Source organism: Protopterus annectens, chromosome 7.part0 (assembly GCF_019279795.1).
Source record: "Protopterus annectens isolate FY-2018-M chromosome 7.part0, PAN1.0, whole genome shotgun sequence".
Classification (NCBI taxonomy): Eukaryota; Metazoa; Chordata; order Ceratodontiformes; family Protopteridae; genus Protopterus; species Protopterus annectens.
The window spans coordinates 771,616,330-771,641,418 of record NC_056739.1 but is presented as its reverse complement, the minus strand read 5'-3'; the positions used below and the strand labels follow the sequence as shown (position 1 = coordinate 771,641,418).

Sequence of the window (25,089 nt, the reverse complement as noted above, 5' to 3'; positions counted from 1 at the left end):
AAATCTTTTGAACTGTTGGCTTGCAAACTGTGTGTCATTATCTGAAATAACTTTGTGTGGACTACCATCGACTGCAAAATGACATTTCATATTAGTAATGACAGTACTGGATGCTAGATAAGGACGTAGGTCAATCTCAAACCAATTAGAGCAAGAGTCTACTAATACCAAATCATGTTGACCATTCCACTCGAACATGTCAGTGGCTATTGTCAACCAAGGTAGTTCAGGAATGTGGGTTAGCTGAAGTGGTTCCTTCTGTTGATGTGACTTTGTACTCTGCCCTTCTTTTTGTAGAGTCAGTTCCTGGGTGACCGTGATGCAAGATAGTAATATACTCTTGTTGTAAGGACTTTGGAACAATTACTTGGCCTCTCATAGTGATACCATTGTCAAACAAAATCTCATCTCTGCATGGAAAATAAGGTTGCACTTCTTGAAGTAAACTAGATTGCTTTGATAGCCATTCTTGATTAATAAAATGGTTGAGCCTTTCTAAAATTGGATCTGTGGCTGTGTGATCTCTTAGCTCATAAAGACGTGTGGAAGAAAGATTTCTCACTTCCATGAATTCAAAATCAAGGTTCTCATTCTTATGCTGCTCAGTGGTGTTCCTGGGCAATCTGGATAAAGTATCAGCAAGAAAAAAAGGTTGCCTTTCTTGTAGACAAGATTGAAATTATACTTCTGCAATCTCAACATCATATGTTGCAATCTGGCTGGAGCTGAATGCATAGGCTTTCTCAAAATAATGATTAAAGGATGGTGGTCTGTTTTGATCTGGATGGGTCTACTATAAACATAATAATGGAACTTGAAACATGCAAACACAATTGCCAAAAGCTCTTTCTTGATCTGGGCATACTGCATTTCAGTTTGGGTAATAGTTCTCAATGCATAGACAACAGGTTGACCCTCTTGTAAAATGACTGCACCAAGATCAAATTTTGAAGCATCACACGAAAGAGTAACTGGCTTGTGAACATCATAGTATCTGAGAGTTGGTGGACTAGCAATTCTCTGTTTCAGGACATCAAATGCTCTTTGGTATTGCTCTAACCAAGACCAATATACATCTTTATGTGTCGCCTCTCTAAGCGGTGCTGAATGTTGGCTTAAGTCTGGAATGAACTTGCCTAGATAGTTGCCTAGATAGTTATCAATGACAAAAAAACATTGCAAGGTTTGAACATTGTCTGGAGCTGGCATATTGAGAATGGCTGTTTGCTTTGAAGGATCTGGTTGTAAGCCTGAACTTGTAAATAAAAGACCAACGTAAGTAACCTCTTGTAGTCTGAATTTGCATTTCTGTGGATTGAGCTTAAGATTCACTTGACATGTTCTTTCCAGAACTTTTCTGAGGTTTCTGTCATGCTCAGCTTTACCATGACCTCCTAGTATGTTGTCTACTATAATAGCACAAGGATACCCAGAAAAAAATTGTTCCATTGCACGTTGAAAGACTTCACTTGCAGAATTTATCCCAAATGGCATTCTCAAAATCTGTACCTTCCAAGTGGAGTACTGAATGTAATGAGCAATGATGATTTCTTGTCAAAGTGAATTTGCCAAAATGAACTCTTTGCATCTAAGACAGAAAAAACAGTGGCATTTGGCATCAAGGCTGCAACTTCTTCAACTGCACGCATTAAATGATGCGGTCTTTTTAGTGCTTTATTCAAATCTCGTGGATCAATACACAGTCTGTCATCTGAGCTTTTCTTATGAACTACTACCATGGAAGATACCCACTCAGTTGGTTCTGCAATTAGATAAATCACACCTTGTCACACCAGTTTATCTAGCTCAGCTTTGACTCTGTCCTGCATGGCTATTGGAACTTTTAATGCTGGCCTGATAACTGGGCTGACATCTAGGTGTAGCTTCATGGAGTACACAACTGGAAGCTTCCCTAGTTTGTCTTCGAAAAGCTCAGAATAGGTCGAAAAAATGTACTGGGTGAAATTAGAGTAGTGGCCTTTCAAGCTAACTTGATGGAATTCCTTATTAAATGAAAGCAGTCCCATTTTCAAGCTGTCTCTGAGCCCTAATAATTACTAGATGTGCTTCTTGACCACACAAAATAATTCAGAACTTCTTCCAGCAGAGTAACATAAAAGCACTAGTGAGCCTTCAGTCTGAAATTTTTCACCACCATAAGCAGCAAGCTTTGCACACTTTGCCAAATCAAGCCTTTCACCATGTCATGCTGTAGGGTCTCATTATCATGCTGTTCAGTGGAGTTTCTGGGCAATCTGGATAATGTATCAGCAAGATAAGGAAGCTTGCCTTTTCTGTAGTTAAGATTGTTGCTGCTGACATAACATTGCACTTGGAACCTGTGTCAACTTTTAGCTCTGTGGGTTTTCCATTTATCCAAGCAGTACAAAATATCTAATTCTTTGCCCTTAAATCTACTGCATTAACTGTTTAATGAAGCTCTAACACAACAACATAACGAGTAGGGTTGCAGCTCTCTAATTGATCAACTCATTTCTTAAAATGTTCCCTTTTAATAAAAGAATGTGGGCTTTTTGATTTACAAAACCTTTTGAAATGATTCCAAAAGCTAAACATTTTTCCCTTTCAGATTCATGACTTCCACTACAGTTTTGACAGTTGGCAATGAAACTGGGGCCCATGCTTTGAGTTTGCTGACTCACTCTAATGCTTCACTGAGACTATGTGAGCTCTGGAATTTGCTGGAAAGCTCTGGGGTTTACCAGTGGGTGCCACAGGGGCTACACTTGCTGCCATGTGCTTGGGCCTGTTTCTTTTCACAGCGTGCGGCATACGATCAACATGATCTTTGTCACTGTGCCTTCTAGAGCTATTCTCATTGGTAAGCATATGCGTGTGCTTTTCTGTGAGCTTGTATATCTGACAAATCTCAATGGCCTTTCTCAAAGTTAAATCATTGTCATGAAGCAAAATCTTTCTCACAGCATCATCTTTAATACCACACACGTCTGTCTTTTATCAACTCATACCTTAAATCACCAAATCTGTACATTTTAGCCTTATTTTTCAAGTCAGTTATATATGCTGCAAAAGTTTCCCAAGGCTTTTGATCTCTCGTATAAAATAAGTGCCTTTCCATTGTAAAATTTGTCTGGAGGGTTACACATTTCTCTAAATTTACATTTTAAGCACTCAGGGTCATCCCTTGAATCAGCCGCTAAACAATGTGATGGTTTTCGCCCTCTCCTGTAAAGATAGCAGGTGCATATACAAATGAATGTCTCCTTTCAATGGCTTCTGACCCAGGTAAATTAAGCAGAATAAATGCCTTTGTACAGTCATCTTTATCAGAAAATGCAGCCTGTATGAAAATGTCATCCTCTTGCTCAAACACTCTCCAGTTCTCTGCAGTATTATTGTCAAACATAAGTGAACTGGGTTTTCGAGATCTGTCTGCCATGCCCACAAATTATGCACAAACACACTGAAAATATGGCCCTTGTAATTATGTATGAACAGACTGTTACGTGAGCTTGTAATAATATTCAAATGGATAATAAACTCTTCAAAATACTGTACTATGTGACATATGCTCTGTAATGGTTGTATTTTGCAAAATAACTACTGTAATACTGCACAAACATGCAAACACTTTATACACTTCTGATAACTCGGATATATTTAATAAGAAAAATATGTGCTTAGCAAAAATGCAGTAATTTCCTCTTATTTTATTAATTTTATACAATTTGGACCTTATTTCTAACATTTTCCATAGTAATTTGAATATTTTGATCAATATCGGACATATCAGTTTATCAGAATATCGGTTAGAGCATTTTGTATGACTCATTTCATATTTTGCGAATAAGAAATTATTTGATAAAGTTTTAGCATCTGAAATTTGTTTCTGACCTGTTTTGCAAATTATGAGTTCAGTATGGATGATTCACTCATCTATATTCCTCCAATGCCAACTGGGTGCCTCTCAGACTTAAGTGGAAGAAACTGTAGCTCTTTCTGGGAACAAGTCATTTTGGTCATTCTTCTAACATCATGTCGCTTTAGACATGCTGCTTCTGATACCATGTCACTCATCCCGATCTAACGTAGATGACAAGCAGGTGAGGCATTTCCTTTAGATGCTTTAATACATAGAAACACATCAGGATGGATAGCAGCATCACAAAATATAAACAAACTGGATAACAGACTGACCTTACATACATACATGTGTACATCTCAACAGCTTACTACAAAAATGACAGTCAGGCTTGCACGTGCTCAGTATTTATACACTTGTGCAAGCCCTTGGGTAGCTTCTTAAAGATACATGCACACACATTGATTTACAACCCATCAAACATCTTTTCATATTTAAGTATAAAACATATACACAACACCGGGTTGGGAGAGTGGCCTAATGGTTAAGGTGTTTGCCTTACAAACAGAAGGTACAGTGTTTGAATCTCACAGGGGATAACTGGCTAGGCTTAAAATGGCTCGCAAGGGCAGTTAGCTTAGTACTAACCTATGAACCTATATAGTCTGCAGGCTGTTATAAGCCTAGCCAAAAAAAAAAAATAAATAAAAATCACTCATTAAAAAATATCCCTTCAGCCTAAAGGAGGGCAGGACAGGCTAGACCAGGGAGAATTTAAGGCTGCCATCTAATTATCTAGATTTACCTTGAAGGTGGCAGGAGGTGGCAAGGGTGCTCTTCTAACTGACATGTAGTGGAACATTATTTCAAAGGTAGGGGATAATTTGGGCTATGAATCTATCATGGCAACATGTCTGGCTTATCTGTTTATCTCCTTTAAGTAGGTTTTTGAGGTAGCATTTTTTTCTGTGAAGGAATGCCAAACAGGGTTGGATATTCCATGGCTTGAAAGGCATGACAGAGATCTCCATGGAAGAGTCTTTAAGAGAGAGAGTACAGAGAGAGGGCTGCCACTCTGTCTTGATAACTAAGATTTTTGACGCTACTTATCTTTGATAACTAAGATTTTTGATGCTACTTATCTTTGATAACTAAGATTTTTGATGCTACTTATCTTTGATAACTAAGATTTTTGACGTTACTTATCTTTGATAACTAAGATTTTTGATGCTACTTATATAACTAAGATTTTTGATGCAACTTATCTTTGATAACTAAGATTTTTGATGCTACTTATTTTTTTACTTATGAATTTCTGAGGTATCTCAAGTTGAATGATATCTTTAGATAAATACATGCCAAAAGGTGCATTACATTCAATAGTGGGTCAAGGAAATATGAGCAAAGGGGAATTAAAACTACTTTGGAAATTAGATGAGCTAGACAGAAGGCTTTCCAAATGATTATGGAATGGTAATAAAGAATTATCAGCAAGATTGCCTAAATCCCTTTAGTACAATGTCCATTGGGGGGTGTCACCTGTGTGGTATGTGAAAAAGTTTTTGTTTACTAAATTCAACTATGTTACATTTTTTCTCACTTAATTTGAGGTCACTGTCCTTGCATCAATTATTAATAGGGTTTAACACATACTGGAGCAATTGTGAGTCAGTGGATGATCAAATCACGTATTTGTCTGCAAATTTAAATAGCCATAGACAAGGAGTTCTAATTTGAACATCTAAAAAAAATCAATGCTAAATAGGAGAGGGCTCAAAACTGAGCCCTTTGGTACACCACTGGCAACTTATTTGCTTTCAAAAGTGTCACCTGTGACTCTAACCACATGGGTTCTGTAAGACATCCAGTTAGATATCTGCTGCATAACATAAGGGTTTGATTTAGATTTGCAAGTCTGTCAATAATGGGGAATATTGTTAAAGGCCTTGGACAGGTCCAGGTATGCTGTATGTACTGTGTCGCCACTATCCGCTGCTTTGGTTACTTTTTCAAAGAAATTAATGAGGTTAAAAAGTTAGAACATTCCTTTTGACAAAGCCAAATTGGTGAAGCCCCAGGGTTAAGAGATTTCCAGTATCCAGATTAATGAGGTCTGGGATAACATCCTCCATAACATTACATACGAGGCTGATGAACTAATAGGTTTATAGTCACCTGGGTCCATTTTGAACCACCCTTGTGTAATGGCACTACAGTGGCTGTTTTCTAGGCTTCATGAATGTAACCAGTGGAGAGGCTTAGATTAAAGAGGTTAAACAGAGGTTCCAACACACCATATTTGGTACTGATAATTGGGAAACCTGATATAAACATCAGGACTTCTGGATAAGGTGGTAATAGCTTTTGAGAAGGTTAAGAGAACTTGTTCCATAGTAATTAAAGGGGCTACTTTTGGTTGTGAAACCCGTGGAATGGCTGCAACTATAGCTGGAGTAATATTTGCAATTAATTTGTCACCTAGTACAGTAGCTGTTTTTTTGGGTCAGTGTGCAGTATTATTGTAGACTAACACTCAACCTTAGTTTGTATTAGTTCATAGCTTCCTGACATAGCTAAATATTTGTAGTTATTTTTGGCTTTTGTAGCATTCTAAAATTCATACTCAGTTTTAAGAGAACCATTAGGAAGCTTAAGCATTTTACTAGTTTGTTTATCAGTGCTCTTAAGGTCGATAGAATAAGACCTGTTACAAGCATTAAGTAATTTATTTCTCTTGTTATGTAATTTATATATATACCGGTAACCCACCACAGGGGGCTGTTTTTAAAATTTTCACTATATTTGGCATGGATAGAGACTTACCTTGTGAATACAATTATTTAAATGGAAGTAGATGTCAGAGACTTAGGCAGCAATGTTAGCAATGGGATCTATCTGGGGGGGGGGGGGGTTACAGCAGAATGTATGTATTTAGGTCATCAAGTAACTGAAGAATGTTGCTTTTGGAACTCCTTAAACATAGAGGTATTTAGAGGGGACATACTGCCATTTTAAAGGGAAAATGTCACTAATTTATTGTCTGATTTAACAAGGCAGGGTGATATAGATGGAGATTTACAAGAATTGACCATATTTGTGAGGGCTAGATCAAGGATATAGGGAGACCCTTCTGGGTGGTTAACTATTTGTAAAAGAAGGTTAGAATTCATAATGCTAAGGAAGTTTTGGGCATGTTGATTACTGGCAACATAGGCCAGCCAGTTTTTTGACGGAGAGCTGCCACGGTCTATACAAAAAGTTTTGGTACACAAAGTGTTCTACAGCCATGAAAACTGTAACTCACTTAACACTAGTACAATTACCAGCTTTAAAAGCTGCTAGACACTTCACATCCAACATTTATTTGTGTAGCAGAGCAAACAGTATTACAGCTTTCAAAGCTGTAAAATCAATGCTGATGCTTTCCTGTGGAAGTTGCAATTGGTAATGCAGTACAAGACCTGAACATAACAGTTTGTTGTTATGATCAGGTCTTGCAGCAAAGTGGTGCAAATTTGGCTTATCAGTATGCAGATTTTAAAGCATAATCAATATACTCCATGTACTAATATGGCATACTGTATAATATCTTACATAGTGGCAGATAAAAGTATCTACAGAGGACCATGTAGTTAATTCTAGATTGCTTCTGGAGTGCATCCCTTTCCAGTCTGCCAGCAAAGAAGACAGACTCTCAAGGAATTTGAACATCTGTTACATGTAAGTGCAACTCTATACTTTCTGAAAAACAGTTAATAAAGAGTTGAAGGACTTTATTTGGAAGGAGGAGAAGGCAAGAGTTAAGTGAGATAAGTTGATCCTGCCACAGAACAAAGTGGTTGAGGATAACCTGATTTGGACGGATTCTTCAGAACTACACAGTTAAAGCTCATATACATAATGCAAGCAGAAAGGCTGTAAATCAAAGTGGAAAGGGGTGATGATAAAATGGGGGGAATTGAGAAATTATGAAAAGGCAGAATTTTTCTCTTCAGATCCTTAAGGAGAATAATAGTAAACATACTGAATATTATATTCATAAATTTGTAGAAAGTATTGTAAGAACTAAGCCAATGTAGGAATAAGGAAATTTTGCCAATTAGGATGACTGCAAGCAGGAATATAGAAAATGGGAAGGAGGGTGTTGGAATTTACTGGAGAAAACTGGCAAAAGAATGAAGATATTGGGAGAAAATAACTAGAGAAGGAAAGGTAACAAAGTAGGATGGGGTCAAGCAGAAATCTGGAATGAGGTTAGAGACTGCGTTCCCTACCAGGTATTGATATCAGAGTATAGGCAAAGAGAAAGGGATACAGGAAACTTATTTATTTATTTATTGACATTTGTTGACTGGGAAAACCAATTGGGATAGAAGTCCATTTTCAGTGCAGGCCTGGGGAGAAAAAGCTCCACAGTTAAACAAACATAGCAACAAAACTAGTTACACAATTATAATAAAGGCACTAGTACAAAAGTAAAGTACAGAGTTGAAAATAGATGTATATGGAATGTTCAAAGACTTTACTAAAGTATAACATACTTTCAAACCATATGATAGTAATCAATGAACTTAGTACAATGATACATATCATTAGTGGGAGAAAAAAAGTTTATGTGAGGAAGATGGATATCAGAGAGATGGAAGCAGGTTCTTGGTATATATGTATTGGGGCTAAGGGGGCTTACACTGCATTTCACATGTACAACTTGGAAATTTTAAAAAAGTGGGTTTTTAGTGCAGCTTTAAAGGCCATTAGGGAGTTCAGTTGAGAAATGGAGGAGGGGAGGCTGTTCCATAGTTTGGATATGTTGTATGAATAGAGGCATTGTCCTGGTCTTTTATTGGGTTTAGTTACATTTAGAAGGGTTTTTTCTGAGGAGCAGAGGATTTGAGTTGGGGTATATGTGAGTAAGATAGATTGCAGAGCAGGACAGTTGTTGGGATGGAAAATTAGTTTATGGGCAGTAGTTAGATGAGTAATGTGCAGATAGAGATGAAAATCTAACCATGACAGCTGTGAGATATCACTGAAGTGGTGTAAGCGGTTGAATAGTTAGAGGTGAATTTTGCTGTCTTATAGTAGCATGACTGCAGCTTAGTACTGAGGGATGAATGGAAGTTGGTGAAAATGGGGTCCCCATACATGAGGGATGGAATAGCAGAGTGTTAGCTAGCTTTATCCTGTTTTGTTTATTAAGGTAGAGTTTGTGTTGATATATTTGCCCAGTTTGAAGTGGGTTTTCTTTACTGTATGAGTATACGTTTTTCAAAGAAGAGTCTATCATCAATAGCAATTCCTAGAACTTAAGTGAAAGACCTGCTCTGGCAGAATTTAGCCTAGTCTAGCCCAGCAGCTACTATTAGAAATGTAAAACAAGGTATTCTAAACCTTTAGTAAAGATGTTCATCGGTATTACAAATAGAATGAAGAGGAACCTTTATATAGAAATTGCTTCCTGCAAGAGAAGCCCATAGACTGTAATGTGAATAGAGTTGATAGGTATGTTTTGCAATGGTGTGTGTAATGTTAACATCCCAAACCCATTTGTCCTGCTGAATGCCGTGGAACCCAGGAGATTGAGAAAGTTTATACTCATTTGCTGATATCCCACAAGCATGGAGTCACATTTTGACAAACTTGATAAACTGGCTTTGCATTTGCCCATCTTTCATTGCTTGCTTTTAAGTAGAGAGAAATCCTAGCCTGAGGTAAGTGTACCTCAGAGAAGTAAGGCAGGTTTTTCATTTCCTTACAGTGATCCCACTTTTTCTGAGGTGCAAAGACCTGCAAATGAGAAAAATAATGTAAGGAAGATGTATGGGGGGTGAAGCCAACAACATGTGGGGCTTGCACCTACAAAAATGCTTTTTATTAGTTTTAACTTTGCAAGTTTGAATACAATAGTGTACTCAGGCTGTTTTTCACAAGCTGAGGTATCCAAGTTGCTGTGATGTGATGTTTGGATAATCAAACAGACATAGTTGAACTTAAAAACACATGTCACTGGGGAAGTTCAAAATATCTCAGTGGAATAGCCATACAGGCTTATTGTGGTAATGTGTGTCTCTTGGCTATGGCAAGCTTGTTAATAACAACCTGCTTGAGAAAAAATTAAGGCTATGAGCTGTAGTTCCTATGGTACAGGGTTTGATTCCGTCAACCCTCATTTACCTACTTTGTGACTCTGAGTAAGTCACTTAACCAGACATTGCTCCCAGGTCACTACTGAAAAGAGACTGTGTTTGTCCAGTGGGCCTACTTTAATAAGAAATGAGTATTATTGATTAGTAGGGCTCCTATAAGAACCTCGAATGCTTGAAATGTCGAGCGTCATATGGTCGACACCATATGATCGACATTTCAAGTGTTCGAAGGTTAAGCATAATGGTGCCGTTCAGTGCAGAATGGGAGAATTTCTCTTTTCTGCACTTAAGTGCGATCTCAGAGTTGGTATATTTAAGTAGGGGGTAGGGGGGTGTGGGGGGCACAGGGGAGCTTGCCCCCCTGCCTGCACCGTTAAGGTAAGTTTTTTTTGTTTTTTGTTTTTTATTATATATTCGAACTTCCGAACTTCAATCATACGTTGTCGAACATATGGGATTCGAAGTTTTGAAAGTTTGATTATATAATATAGACCCGATTAGTATATTAGCATGGATTCATGATGACTACAAATGCAGTTTTTCTGAGTGTTGATAATTAAAAATGGTTATATTAAAAACATTTTCAGTGAAGTAGTGTTTTTTTAAAGCAACACCCCTCTGCATTCCATGTGTGTGTGTGGGGGGAGGTGACCATGACACGCATCTCAATTATGTATATAGCTACTCCACAGCTGTAAACTGTAGGGAAAAGGGCAAAGTCATGGCTCACCAAAAATGATTTTCAGTATGACCATTTTGCAGTGTCTGCTGTCAAAATAATTCCCTTCAGAAGCTGTAACATTTCTACTTGGACTTATATTTATTACCAAGTGTGACATCCAGCCAATATCCCACCAGACTGCCAACAATAAATGTGATGTCACCCACTTAAAATCCAGGTTGGTAATTAAGGACCCTCAGTCCTCACCATTGACTCCAGTATGGGAGCATCACAGAAAACACCAGAATACAGAGCACACAAGTAAAATTCCACAATTTCCCTTAAGAGCACAACAGGAACACACTCTATTTTCCTGTGACTGGACTATCTACCTCTGTCCACCCAAAATATAATCTCTTATCTTACACTTCAGAGCAATGTGCTCCAGTTTAAGAGCTCTTACTCACTCACACTCAAAATAAATTAAAATCTCATGCACTCAGTCTATAGTTACAGCTAGTAGTTTTTTGTGGGTTACACTTTTCATGTTAGTATTACTGGCTAATGTAATAATGAGTGAGTGCAGAAAATTATTTAGGTGTGAATAGCATTAATTTGCCTTTCCTAGGATTATATATATTTTTTTTGTTGTAAGCTATATAAATTTGCTAGGTCTGCTGATATGGCTCTAGATTTGTTTATAGTTGTTTACTGGTGTAGTGCGCTGATCAATATTGACCAATTTCAGGCTCATCAGGCTAGAATTTTGTGTGGTTTGTGAACTACATCATCTAAAAGTGAATTGTGTGGTGGGTTATAGCTGTTGAAAGTATACGGTCTGAACACAGAGGTAGTTTTCAGTCCCATTTAGAAGGTATAGCAGCTGGGTATTTTGAAGTACCAAGGGTTGGATTTTGTAGTAGGTGAAAAAACTAAACTTAATAGTAGTAGTGTTTATATTACCTTTATGATTTTCATTTTGTATTTTACCTTTTTAGTATATTATGCAGTGAATAAATGCAGTATCTCCTGAAATGTTAAATTTAGCTAATGCTCTAGGGTTATTTTAACTGGTGGGCTATCTGCTATTTCAGTAACATGGTTGTTACTAATATAAACATGACATTAATTGGGTTCATTCTGCAACACTGATGGCTATTATGAACTGCGTTTAAAATTGGCTGTTCTGAACTAGAAGGTGAATGGATATTAAGAAGCTGTAATTGTAAGATGTTAAGTGGCTTTTCAGTGTCCAGTTTATGAATGAAGTACAGAGTAATTGTAGAACTAAGCTGATAGATGACTGGTGGGGTAGGAGATTTTAGAAGTTGAATTAAGGAGTACAAAGTACAAATATATTGGAATGGGAGTGAATAGGGTAGGGCAAAGTAAAGGGGGGTCTATATGATAATATCGACATCTTAAAATGTTGAGTCTCACTTGTCCAATATGAAAATGTTGAACTCCAAGGTTCCCGAACAGCCAAATCACTGATTTCTTTCCAACGGAAACGGTTGCCCAAACACCAACGCCACACAAAAACAAACATATTTAAGTGGGGGGCTTCACCACCCACACTCCCCAACATGGGGGGCTGTACCCCCCACAAACCCCCTTAATTAAATATTCTAACTCCGGTACCGCACTACAGTCAGGGAAAGGGCAGGTGTAACAGAACATCCAACCGATTTCTTTCCATTGGAAATCAGTGATTTGGCTGTTCAGGAATCTTGGAGTTCAACATTTTCGTGTCGAACAAGTGAGATTCGACATTTTAAGATGTTGATATTATAATATAGACCCAAAGTAAAGCTGAGTATGATGAGACTGAGTAGAATGGGCTATTCCTAAACTAGGCACTATCAAGAAACAGCAGACTGACCATCCAAGTAGATAGTCAAACTTTGTCAGCTACTGAATCAATACTGTATGGCCCATTCTGTGGGAGACAATATAATAATGCAGCAGCCCAGAGAAAGGCAACACATTAGAACTACTGTGGAAGACAGGCAATAGAAGCTGGTGATACACATGCAAGGGAAAATAAAATTTCACAAAAAGGGAAAAATAATTAAATGCTAAAATAAATATTATGTCTAATAAAGACAGTTTTTATACATGTTCAGCAAGAGTTTTTTTTTTCATGAGTGGGGAAAGTAACCACTCCCAGCCCATGGCAATCAGCCAAGAAAGGGAAGTTCAATTCCAAGTAATAATACTTTGAGATTCAGCCATGGTGTTTCATTATTTCATTAGTCCCAGGCTGAAATAATTGAGATTCCTTATTTTTTTAGTGAAAAAGGAAAGCAAAAGGGTGGAATATATTTGAAGGAAAAGAGAAACACCTACAAAGTTAAGTTTAAAACTAGAGAAGTGGAGAAAATTTCACACACACTAAACTTCACAGCCCTTAACCTTCAAATAATAAGAAACAAAATCCCAGATTTACATATCTGGATAGCACACAACAAACCTGATATTATAGCCACTACTGAGACATGATTAAAACTTTACATTAAAAACTCTGAATTTCTACCTCTAGGCTTTGCTTATTTATGATTAGACAAACCTGTAAAATGGGGGAGGAGTAGCACTATCATACCTAAATACTTTTAACATAGCCCCAAAGTCTATTCCTCATTTTTCCTCTGCCAAAATATTAATATATTTCCTAAAATTGAATAATTGCAAGAGCCTCTTTATTCTAGTCCTGCATATCCCTCCAGGCAATAATATTGCCATATTAGAAGAAATCCTAGCCTGGACAACAAACAATATAATAAAATGAAACAATCATTTTGGGCAATGTAAATCTTAACTGGCTAGACATCTATCCTCTAACATTAACTTATATAACTATACCTAGTTAATTACCAACATAACTAGACCCAACAAAAATGATGACAGTGGCTCAATCCTGGTCTGGATTATGGTCTTCCACCCCAATAAAATCTCCGTCATAGGTATACTCCCCAATAGTATTAGTGACCACCTATCTGCCTTTACAATATGTAAAATTACCCTAATGCTACCCAACCATCCTTAACAATACTTTACAAAGTATCAACTGGGATTCACTAAAAGTCCTTCCCCTTGACGAAGTTCTTCAACTCTACATTTCTGAATATCCTAAACACTCTAGCTCCACTTAGAAAAGAAAGTGAAAACTAATCATGCCAGCTGGCTTACCAGACCCACTAAGCAATTCATGACTGCCAAGGACAAAGCATAGAAATTATGTCAAAAAAAACAAAAATTCCTCTTACCTCACACAAGATAAATAGCTCTGTAATCAAATAAAATGTCTTGTCATTAAAAAATGAAAGCGTATGACAGGGTGCCTGGAGAGGAGTTGTGGTATTGTATGAGGAAGTCGAGAGTGTCAGAGAAGTAGGTAAGAGTGGTACAGGATATGTACGAGGATAGTGTGACAGCGGTGAGATCTGCGGTGGGAGTGACAGATGCATTTAAGGTGGAGGTGGGATTACATCAAGGATCAGCTCTGAGCCCTTTCTTATTTGCAATGGTGATGGACAGGTTGATAGACGAGATCAGACAGGAGTCCCCGTGGACTATGATGTTTGCAGATGACATTGTGATCTGTAGTGAGAGTAGGGAATAGGTGGAGGAGACCCTGGAGAGATGGAGATATGCTCTAGAGAGAAGAGGAATGAAGGTCAGCAGGACTAAGACAGAATATATGTGTGTGAATGAGAGGGAGGGTAGAGGAATGGTGAGGATGCAGGGAGTAGAGGTGGTGAAGGTGGATGAGTTTAAATACTTGGGATCAACAGTTCAGAGTAATGGTGAGTGTCGAAGAAAGGTGAAGAAGAGAGTACAGGCAGGATGGAGTGGGTGGAGAAGAGTGTCAGGAGTGATTTGTGACAGACGAGTACCAGTAAGAGTGAAAGGGAAGGTCTACAAGAGGGTAGTGAGACCAGTTATGTTATATGGGTTGGAGACAGTGGCATTGACAAAAAGGCAGGAGTCAGAGCTTGACGTGGCAGAGTTGAAGATGTTAAGATTTGCACTGGGTGTGATGAGGATGGACAGGATTAGGAATAAATATATTAGAGGGTCAGCCCAGGTTGGAAGGTTTGGAGACAAAGCCAGAGAGGCAAGATTATGTTGGTTTGGACATGTGCTGAGGAGGGATGCAGAGTATATTGGAAAAAAGATGCTAAGGATGAAGCTGCCAGGTAACAGGAAAAGAGGAAGGCCTAAGATAAGGTTTATGGATGTGGTGAGAGAGGACATGCAGGTGGTTGGTGTGACAGAGCAAGATGCAGAGGACAGGAAGAAATGAAAACAGTTGATCTGCTGTGGCGACCCCTAATGGGAGCAGTCGAAAGAAGAAGAAGAAGAAGAATTAAAAATAAAAAAGAACACTACCTTAATCTACAAAATCACCATACACAAAACCCTAAAAAAATTTGGAGCTCCATCAAATTCTTACTAAACCCAGGCTCAAATAATAATCGTTGTCGAAATGCAGATAAAACACCAACAAAATAGCCTCACTCTTTAACTCATATTTCACAGATAACATAGATAATCTTGTCACCAACTTTCCAGAAACCAACTTAGCTCCTTAAAATCTACCACTCAAAATACCTATACTTTTCCTATATCCAGCTCAATCCTGGCACCTATGCCCTGGACAACTTACCTCTAGAGTTTCTACAAATATCAGCCAACTCTATCATTTATCCCGTCAGCATTCTTATTAACAGATTTATTCAGGAGTCCCATATACCTATAGTTTGGAAAAAGGCATTTATTCTTCCTCTTCATAAATGTGGAAACAACACAGATATTTCCAGCTTTAGACCTATTGCTATTCTCTCCCCTATCTCTAAGATACTGGAAAAATGCATTCACACTCAACTTCTTAATTATTTGCTATATAACCAGGGGGCAGAAAGTGAAGGTTTGAAGATCTAGTGCCAAGACAGAATAAAGAGATTTGATGTCAGGGGATTAACAGACTTGGAAAGAGGAGAGGGAGCCCATAGCAGAGTTAAATTCATGCACATGCACACACAGGGATATGTTGAAGGAGATAGCATTGTTGTCGCACATACATGCAGGGATCTGTGCTAGGAGGTAGCACTGTCATGGCATGTACATGCTGGGATCTGTGCTAGGAGGTAGCATTGTTGTGGCACATACATGCAGGGATTTGTGCTAGGAGGTAGCATTGTTGTGGCACATACATGCAGGGATCTGTGCTAAGAGGTAGCATTGTCATGGCACGTACATGCAGGGATCTGTGCTAGGGCGTAGCATTGTCATGGCACGTACATGCAGGGATCTGTGCTAGGAGGTAGCATTGTTGTGGCACATACATGCAGGGATCTGTGCTAAGAGATAGCATTATCGTGGCACGTACATGCAGGGATCTGTGCTAGGAGGTAACATTATAAGAGCAGTTATCTCTTCCAGCAGCTGATATGCCAGAGAAGGTCAGGAACATGTAGCCTAATCACTGATGGTGGCAAGATGACTGTGGGACTAAGAGGATGAAGAGGGCTTGCAGAAGCACAAGAGCTGGCTCTGGCTTCATCTTAGCTTACAAGAGATTGTGTTGCTCAGAACTGCTTTGCAAAGGTGCATTTACATGTTTGTACCCTTAAACTAAGATAATAGGGGAGACAAAAGAGGCTAAAAAGGATTAGGTACTTAGACAATATGCATATGAGAAAATACACAGAAAACATAGCAGAGCAGTAAATAAGAATGACAAGGAGCACAGACTATGCTTGGATGTACTTACTGTGAAGTGCAAGGGGTGTAGTTAGGAAGACGGGCAGATTTAAGGAGTGATTTAAGATAGGAGAGAGCATATTGCTGGTATTGCAGAAACATGGGAAATGAAAAACATGGTCTGGTATTTGGAGTTATCTGGGATGTAGGGTTAGTGTAGCAGAGATGGAAAGGAGGACTAATGATCTCCATAAAGGAAGGCTTTATAGGCAGGGCCAGGGGAGGGGGTGGGGATAATCCAAATGAGGTAGTTGATGGTAAATGATGGGACTTATGAAGGGGAGGGTCTGAATATACACAATTACACTAGCAGATTTCAAACATAGCTTTCAACCTTCCATGTTCAAAATATGGAGCAATTGCCACTAGTGTGGCTAGGGTGGGGCAAAGGAGGAGCTGCCCAAGGCACAGAGTGGTAAGTGACATGATTGGCATTCATCAGGGCCCTTTAAATTATTATGTTTGCAGTCTGAGCTGAAGTACCTTAAGTACTCTGAGTGATAGCAAACAGTCTGATATACTTTAAATGGAAATAAAGTTTTTCACAGAAACTCCTGGACTTCACAAGTGAAGTGCTTTGTGTTTTGATCGTGGACTATACTACTGCTTGAAAGTAGTTGCTACAGTTTAAAAGGAGAACATTTTTTTGCTGGTGTTTTTGTTTTCAGTTCTTCAAAACTGAAGCTCTTTAGCACTCCATGGGGTTGGAGGACCTATTTTTTCTCTCTCCCGTGATCCTATCTAAGGAGAAGATTGTTGTGGCTCTAGAGTTGGGGGAATAGACACAACAGGTGCCAAAAGAGCTACCTATCTTGGATTAGTGAGCAGCTTCAACTAAGAAGCTTGCAGAATGGAAAACATATGTTACTTTATAGTTATAAAGTCCAGTTGCTGAATAAATTAAATATTACTTAAAATGAAATGTTCATTTCATTGTGGAACACCATGGAGCATGGGATTTTTAAGATTAAAAATGAGAAACATTCCTCACAATGAGCTACAGCTATGAGGTAGGCATTCCAAGCACCACAGTAGAGATGGAACAAGAGGTAATGGAACTCTTGCATGAGGGCTTCAGCATAGTTTTTATAAGGGCTGCAGTCTTTTACTGTCTTTTTATTTCATCTAGATTTGTTTGTAAGAAAGATAAGAGAATAATATTTGAAACCTGTCTCAATATTTATAAATGGATCTGTCAAAGAAGTGACTATCCCTCAATCCTGAAAATTTGAAACATTAATGCTACCTCATAAAGGCCTAGGGCAATACAGACCAATAACAATTCCCCCCTCACACACACACACACACACACACACACACACACACACACACACACACACACACACACACACGCACGCACTCACGCACGCACACACACACACACACACACACACACACACACACACACACACACACACACACACACACACACACACACACACACACACACACACACACACACACACAATTACTTGAAATCTGCATCCAAAACAACTTAACTGAACCACCTATTCCCTCTCATACCCACAACAGAGATGCAGGCCTGACAACATCACTGAAACCACACTTCTTAACGTTATTAATACTTTCAGACAAATCAGTTTTTCTAGGTTTACCAAAAGTATTTTTCATAGTTAGCAATAATCTGATTTTCCGACTATCCAAATTGTGCCTTATTACTCCCAGCAGAGCATCCAAACTTTGCCTTACTATACCTATATCCAGACTATCCAAACATTGCCTTGTTACATCCAGCTTTACCTTGCTGGACCCTTTCTAATTTGTTTTCATAGGTACCTTTCCTGCAGCACCCTGTCAGTCAAATGGTCTAATCAGTGCTCAGTATGATACAATAAATTAATAATCACAGGCCAGAGGTTGTCAGCACTGACAACAGCCGTTATTGAAATGCATGTCCTACAAGTTTTCAAATGCCTCTAATGGTTGAATATCTTTAATGTGTAATAACAAGTAATTTATTCCAATAGTTAGCAACCTTTTTTGTAGACCAGCTGGTTGATCTCCTGTTCTTTGAGAACATTTTAGTAGCTTAAATGTGTCAATCCTATTAAGTCCAAGTCATATCCTTGTATGTAAATCCCTGACAGCTTTATAAAAGTGAATTAAATGTCTCCCTCACACACTTTTATATGGATGCCATTGTGATGTCCCCTCTCTGGGATAGTAATCAAGGAGCCTGAATCCTCACCCCTGACACTGGAGAGGGATGTTCACTTGGAACAAAAATGGATACACCCAGTATTTCCAGATGCAGTTTTCTGCATCAAGCACAATTTCCCTTAAGAGCATGCAGGGAACACACTCAGTCTGGGGTCTGAGTTTCTTTCTCCTATTTCTCAATAAGACTACCCACTGGCACAATTATGGAGTTGAGTCCTCAGCCAAGTGTCCAAGCCAAGTCCTCCAGCACCCCTTCTGTGAAACCAGTGCTTTGTGTCCCTGTTCCAAGCAGCTGACATACACACTCTAGGAGATTTGATTTGTGCACACACACAAACACACACACACACACACACACACACACACACACACACACACACACACACACACACACACACATACACACACACACCTGGGAAAGGCTGGCACAGATTTATTGTCTATGTCCCCTTCTGCCCATACTATAAGGTAGTTACTGCCACCAGACACTCCAAAGCCAGATTAAGGCTCTTACAAGGGTACCCAATTATACTGAGTGAAATTAATATTAATACAAATGATAGTGTTTGGCAAATGCAGTAAGGCTTTTAGGAGTGGCCACAGAGTCACCAAATAGATACAAGTACTCTCAAAGGTTAACATATTCTCTAAAGGACGAGCAACAATGAAAAGTTTAAATATGTTTAATAATAACAGAATTTGAAAATACTAAATATCTATTTACAATAAAGACCAGAGTTTCAACCAGAGGGCCTATTAAAATAACACAGTTGAATGGATTCATACAGATACAGAAAAACAGTGCTTAACTAATCTTACTATATTTTCCTGATTGATATACAGAATTACTATTCCCTGGTTCACTTACTAGAGCAAGGCAAGATGATGTAGGTGAGTGGTCTTCCTCCCTTATCAAGTGTCAAAAACAGACTGCCTGAGACTTTAGTCTCATCTGGTATTAAAACATCATTTTTGTCCTAGATTACAGAATGGCATCACATACATCTGGTCATCTGACTTCTGCTTCCCAAGCTACACCCACTGCTACAAACTGCCAGGATCTAGCACATATGTGGCAATACTACACATATACACATAGAGTTTTACTCAGAGCTGTTGCTGCTTCTGGAAGTCATAAAACAATTTCAAATTTCTTTCCTTCCACCATAGCAATTAGTTCACTGCTAAAGACAATACAGAAGGCTTCCTAGTGCTTGTTTTCCCAGACATTTTGTTTTTTGCTGCAGTCAGAACTGTGGCCTAAATTTAGTAATTTCTTACTATTTTTCAAAGTTAGCTGGGGCTGAGTTTAACCTCTTCTCTTCCAGTATCCTCTGTTAAAACATATAAATTTAATCATTTACAATACAGTCAGGACCCACTGTTGGTACATTTTTTAACACAAGCAACTTTACAAATATATTTTCAACATAACACCTGTATAAATCAGTTTGATATACAAATGACATAATTATTTACAAAATTCCAACTAGCTGTACTGGCATATGTTACACACCCACTGCCCTACTTTTGCTGACATAGCTGGCAATACCTCACATCATCACAGCCATATTTTTTAAAACACCTTTATTAAATTGTCACTTAAGACATAAGCATACATACATTAACAGAAAAGAAAACAAATCATATTAACATTTTTTCCTTTTGCATACATTAACCATCCCATATTTTTTTCATTCTTTAGAGCGATCATCAGATATTATATAATTTGTTCAAGTTACTCTACATTAATCTGAACATTATTCTGCACATATTATTCCCACAATTTCCATTTATTTCTATTTATGTTGCTGCTTCCCTTTTCTGAAGATCCCTATTCAAGTTATTTTATCTCTTAAAATATTCAGTGCTTCAAAAACAGTTGCTTTAGACTTTGATTTCCATTTTCTAGTAATTGATTTTTTGGCAGCTACCAGAATTAAATTTAATAAGGCCTTACTATGTGCATAGAATTCAGATCTTCTCCTTAGTTAAAGCCATTTGCTCACCCAATATGTCTGACACAGTACTTTGTAGGGAATTATTTTAAATCTGCCAACTCATTATACTCCCAAAATGTGTATTCCCAATTATATATTTCTTGTCCATCACACCTCCAACATGTGCTATCTACCTGAGGAAAAATTATTTGAAGAATGCTTGTAGTATAAAAATACATATGCAAGCACTTCCATCCAAAAATCCTAAACCTTTTGGAGTGTATTACATACCTGGGAGTCATACATATGTCCTCCCATTGTTCCCTTGTAAACTTTTCCAGATCATTTCAAAATTTGTTTGATTCTTACAGCGATTGTGTAATATTTTATATGCCTTACTTCTTCTGGCTTTTCCCGGTTAGGGGACGCCACAGCGGATCACCTGTCTGCTCATGATTGGTAGTGGAGTTTTATGGTGTCAAGTTGCCAGCCAACCTTCCACAGAAGGCACACACATGCACGCACTCACCTCTAGGGCCAATTTAGAGTGTCCAATCCACCTACAGCATGTCTTTGGGATGTGGAAGGAAACTGGAGCACCCAGAGGAAACCAACATGACCACAGGAGGACATGCAGACTCTGCACAGAAGGCACTCCAGCCGAGGATTGAACTGGAGAACCTCTTGCTGTGAAGTGGCAACGCTAACCATTGCACCACCACGGCCACCCAATTTTATATGCCTTACTAATTATCCCTTTTAACAACCGATTCTATTCTAGATTCAAGTAAAAACTCTGCCAGAGCAGGTGTTTCACATAAGATTCCCTTGTCCCTTTCTCTCTGCTTGTACTCTGATATCAAGACAGAAGGCAGTCTCTAGCATGCAATTTAAATGCCTTCTTGGCCACATCCTACTCTATCTTTCCTTCTCTATTGATTTGCTCCAAATACCTTGGTTCGTTTGCCTGTTTTCTCCAGTAAATTCTAGCCTCTTCTTGCCTATTTTCTGTAGCCCTTCTTGCAGTCATCCCTATTGGCAAAATCTCCTTTCTCAATTCTCATGTTGGCTGTTTTTAGAATACTTTCTGCTGCTTTATGAATATAATATTCTGTATGACTGTTGTTATTCTCCTTGGGGATCTGCATCCAAAATCTCATTCTCTCCCTATTTCTTTTACTTCACCCCTGCTTCATCATCCCTTTCCACTTTTAATTATATTTACCATTCTTCTGTTACTAACAGTAACTCCTCTCGTAACTACTAGAGTTTTCCTTCTATAGGTGACATCATCCTGGAAGATATCCAGAAACTAGAGGAGGATTAGACAGAGACCTACCTGGAATTTATCAAGAACTGAAGGGTGACCTTTAATACCATTTAATTTAATACCATTGACTGTCCTTTTGAAAAAAATAAAATGGAAGGAGGAAAGGTTCCTGAATAAAAAGGCTTGTGGGGAGCTTCGATGTTTTGGATGGAAACTTCTGGGAATAATGGTTTGTACAGGATAGAAGACATAATGAATGTAGGATATAAAGGAAGAAAAAGGATCATAAGATACTAAGATGTTTAGGATAGAAGGCTGGTGGGATACTGGGGCATATAAGAAGAAAGGCTAGTGGGCACTGAGATATATAGGACAGGCATCTTGTTGACAAAAGAAAGGAAGCCTGATAGGTACTGGGATGTATAGGAAGAAATACTAATGGAATAGTGGTATATATAGGAAGAAATGATGGAGAGATACTGAAATGCATTGCAAGGAAAGCTCATGAGAATTGGGTATAGGATGGAAAGCTGGTGGATACTTGTATTTATAGGATGAAAATCTGGTGAGATAGTCTGATGTATAGGAAGGATGGCTTGTGTGTACTGAAATGTTAGGAAGGAACGTCTGTGAGGTATTGGGATGTATAGGGAAAAGGCAACTGTACTGGGATGTACAGAATGAGAGACTAGTATGTACTGGCATGTGCACAAAGGAAGGCTGGTAGGACTGGTAGTTTAAAGAGAAGGATGGATGCGATTTATGTGTAGGGAGGCTGCTGTGTCCTGGCATGTGTAGGATAAAAAGCAGGTGGAGATCCTAATGTATAGGAAGGAAGTCTGGTGAGCTACTAGGATGTTCTGGAGTGAAGGCTGGTGGGATGCTGGAGTGCATAGGAAGGAAGGAAAGACATCTGGAAAGTGCTGGGATATACAGGATGATATAATAGTTTGGTATTGGCATGTATATTAAGGAAGGATGCCCAGGAAGGAAGGATGATAAGGACTGCAGTGCCACAGTCTGAGGGGCTCATCACCCCTGGTAGACCCATTATATCCCTGTAACTCCCACCCGTGAAGGGCATTACTGGTCTTAGACAATAGGCTTATCTGTTAAATTGTTTTATATTTTTGTAGTCTATACATTTTTTTTATATTTTTGATGTAAAATAGTTCCTCCACTTAATGATTCAAAGTTGCTGCAGCATATGTAATATCTGTTTGGAGGAAGTAATTTACATATAAAATATGTTATGTAAGTATTTAATATCCACACACACACACACACACGCACACACACACACACACACACACACACACACACACACACACACACACACACACACACACACACACACACACATTTTCTTGACTCACACACACATTTTCTTGACTAAGAAATTCAAAGATATCTCATTTCAGTCAAATGAATGAAAAAAAAATTCATGCAGTGCAAGACATTGCAACCCCCCCACTCTTTCAATTGTCCCCAATTTTTGCAGAGTTTCCCAGATTTTTCCTTGTATTTATGCTCTAGCCCTTCAAAATGTTTGATTTTTCTGGTAACTTTCTGAGGATTGCAGTCTGTCACTAAAGCATAACCATCATACCTCTCAAGTGTACCTCTTCACAAGGAATGTTCATTTTGAGTCTTTAGTCCGCATTCCTCATAGTTCCGCATCAAAAGGGTCAGCTAAACATACAGGGTGGGAGTTTTTAGCCAATAACAAAGGGTCAGCTAAACATACAGGGGTGGGAGTTTTTAACCAATAATAAAGGGTCAGCTAAACATACAGAGTTGGGAGTTTTTAACCAATAACAAAGGGTCAGCTAAACATACAGGGGTGGGGTTTTTTAACCAATAACAAAGGGTCTGCTAAACATACAGGGGTGGGAGTTTTTAACCAATAACAAAGGGTCAGCTAAACATACAGGGGTGGGAGTTTTTAACCAATAACCATGGCAAATAATACTGAATCATGTTAGTTCAACAAAAGGAATTTCTTATAAGTAAAAGGTAATAAACGTATAATGCCCTGTTTGGTATGTACCTCTCCAAACATCTGCACCAAGTGAAAAGGCCACAGAAATACCTCACAAAGAATCCATGGCCTCCAACACCTGTCCTATGTGGCAAGTTCAAATCACTATCACTCTACTCGGTATCATACAGATTGCTCAGAGGTGATATATATCTTGCCTACAAGGCAATCTCGGACCCTGACCTACTAGAGATGCTGCTTATCTGTAAGTCTAACTCCTTGTGTTTTACCCGCTCAAAAGGCCTGAATCTAATATGCAACATCAACAACACCTGCTGGAGAGACAGATTTGTCTCCCAGAGGCTGCCCCATCTCTGGAATGACTTCCCATACACGTCAAACAGAGTACCTCACTGACCCTCTTCAAGCACAACCTTGATGAGTGGATGGGAAACCACAAATTTGTCCCAGGGGTTCCACCTGTGTCCCTCACTGAAAGGGGTGACAGGTGCTGACTGAGGTTTCTTTTTGGGGATAAACTCTTGGCTAGGCTTGTAAGTGCTCAAGGGCTATTAGCCCAGTAACCTCCTATGATCCTATGATAATACATTGTAACCATTCTGTGAACATCTTAGTTTAAGTTGTTAGGAAGCTGTTAGCAAGTGTTCCACATTTTGCCCATTTGTTCCACATTATGAGGGGTAGTGTTCCACATTTTGGAAGTGTAAGGTTGAGAGCTCTGCAGGCAATACAGTTCCATACTTTTGTTCAGAAAATGCATGTTGATGGAAAACTTTTTGTTCTCTTATACTTTGTGTTGAATTCTTGAGCAAAGTTGAGAGATATGTGTACAGTCTCACACATGCTTGCATGCTTATACTCGCACGCACAACTATAGTAATTTTGCAAATCCTTGTAAATACTGCTGATTTTTTTTATTATTATTTTACATTTACATAGGTTCATAGGTTCATAGGTAGGTGCTAGGCTATTGGCCCAAGGGTCTAAGTAAGTCTAGCCAACAAGGTTCCCTGGCTTACACCACCCAAGAAAGTTATTTTCCTGCGCCACTGTCGAGCAGAGCAACAGAAGTGATCCCCGGGATGTATTTCCTATTTCCCATCCACTCATCAAGATTTTTCTTGAAGAGTGCTAATGAGGAACTTTGCTTGACATAGATGGGTAGCTTGTTCCAGAGTATGGGAAGTCTCTGGGACAGGAATCTATCACTCCAGCATGTCCTGTTTATTGTGGTGACAAGGTTGAGGTCCCTAGAACATGTAGCTCTGAGGGATTGGGA

At 38.7% G+C, this 25,089-nt stretch overlaps 1 protein-coding gene across 2 annotated transcripts in view; it reads right to left on the bottom strand.

Moving 5' to 3' along the window:
- KIAA0040 (KIAA0040 ortholog) overlaps nt 1-25,089 on the bottom strand; it is a 441,499-nt gene that overhangs the window by 4,672 nt on the left and 411,738 nt on the right. The gene's annotated exons all lie outside the window — the stretch shown is intronic.